The sequence below is a fragment of the Myotis brandtii genome, unplaced genomic scaffold (assembly GCF_000412655.1).
Source record: "Myotis brandtii unplaced genomic scaffold, ASM41265v1 scaffold1093, whole genome shotgun sequence".
NCBI classification, from domain to species: domain Eukaryota; kingdom Metazoa; phylum Chordata; class Mammalia; order Chiroptera; family Vespertilionidae; genus Myotis; species Myotis brandtii.
The window spans coordinates 564393-565985 of NW_005353721.1; the positions used below are offsets into that span (position 1 = coordinate 564393).

A 1593-nucleotide genomic window follows, 5' to 3' on the forward strand; every position below is an offset into this window, starting at 1 on the left:
CAGAAAAAGATGTGGGGGTTTCCTTGTGCGCGAGGACTTTGTGCTGACAGCAGCTCACTGCTGGGGAAGGTGAGGAGCGCAGCCTGGGCCCCACCCTTCTGCAGGAACCAGGCAGGGAACCCTCTTCTCAGAGGCTGCAGACCTAGGGGCACAGAGGAGTACTTCAGAGGACAGGTCAGCTTTGGAAAGACAGGGACAGGTCGATTCAAGTGGCCTGTTGAAGACTGGAGGGACTGATCAAATAGGCTTAGAAAGGAGTTCAAGGTTGTGCCCTGGAGACCAGGGTACAAATGTGAGATATTTATGGTTTTGCTGAGACACAGGCAAGCTCAGGGTGTGACTGAGCACCCAAGAACCGCTCCAGGAAATGACACCTAGCCTGAGCTGCCAACAGCACAGGGCACAGGCATGCTCAGTGCCCAGCCCCAGCCCCTAGAATTCCTCCCCGCTCCAATCCTGCACTGCCTACAGCTGTCCTCTTTCCTTCCTGGCCTCTGGGCTGTATCTGCTGTGCCTCCACGTCCCTGGCTGTCTCTGTGCAGGTCCATCACAGTCATCCTGGGCGCCCACAACATCTGGAAGCGTGAATGGTGGTCATCCTGGTGAAAACAGCCATCTGCCACTCAAACTATCACCCCAAAGTCAATGACATCATGTTGCTGCAGGTAGGGCTCATCGCTCCCCTGGCTCCTGCACACCTTAAGCCTGGGGTTTCTCATCTCCTGTGACCTCCTTCCTCCCAGTGTGACCCCTTTCCTTGTCCCAGGGCTATGACTGTCCTGGAGTCCCTGGGCCCTTGCTCAATGAGAACTCCTGTCCTCTGCCTTCAGCTGCAGAGGAAGGCCACCCTGACTGCTGCCGTGAGCCTCCTCAGGCTGCCCAGGAGGGGAGAGCAGGTGAAGCCAGGGATGGTGGCCGGCTGGGGGCGACTCGACCTGAACACCAGCACAGCCACACTGCATGAGGTAGAGCTGGAAATCCAATGGGACAAGTAGTGCATCTCTTGCTACAGATGCTGTTACAACTGAGACACAGAGATCTGTGTGGGGGACCCAGAAAAGTATCAATCTGCTTTTAAATTGAGATCAACAGCATTGTCCATGCCCAGCCCTGGGCACAACCAAGCTTGCAGATGACCTGAAGTAGTGGAACTAGCCATAGCCCTGTATCCTCAGCTTTTCCACTGCCCAGTCTCTGGAGAGGAGAGGCTGTCCCACAGCTGTTGGTGGGTAAAGGCTTCCTGAAGGAGGGAAAAAAAGACCATCAGATTCAAGTTGCAAACCCCAGCCCTAGGAAGGTGACAAGGCCTGCCCTGTCCCTGATTTCCCACGCTGCTCCTAACAGAGACCACTCACCCTTAGGGCTTTGAGGAGGGCAGGGCCAGGAGATGGCTCAGCTCAATCTTTTCTCTTTCTGCCTACAGTGCTAGTTACCCACTGTGTGTCCGGCAACCATCCGTTCACATTTCTCATGTTTGAGCTTCCCCCTTCAGTGAACCTCACCTTCCACATCAAGAATAAAATTCATGCTGCCATGTTACCCAGCTCTTTCCCAATACTCCTCCCATTGCCAGCTCCCCTGCCGGGCAGAATG

At 55.1% G+C, this 1593-nt stretch overlaps 1 pseudogene; it reads left to right on the plus strand.

Moving 5' to 3' along the window:
- LOC106726859 overlaps nt 1-1136 on the plus strand; it is a 3946-nt pseudogene extending 2810 nt beyond the window's left edge.
- The last annotated feature ends 457 nt before the right edge of the window (nt 1137-1593 follow it).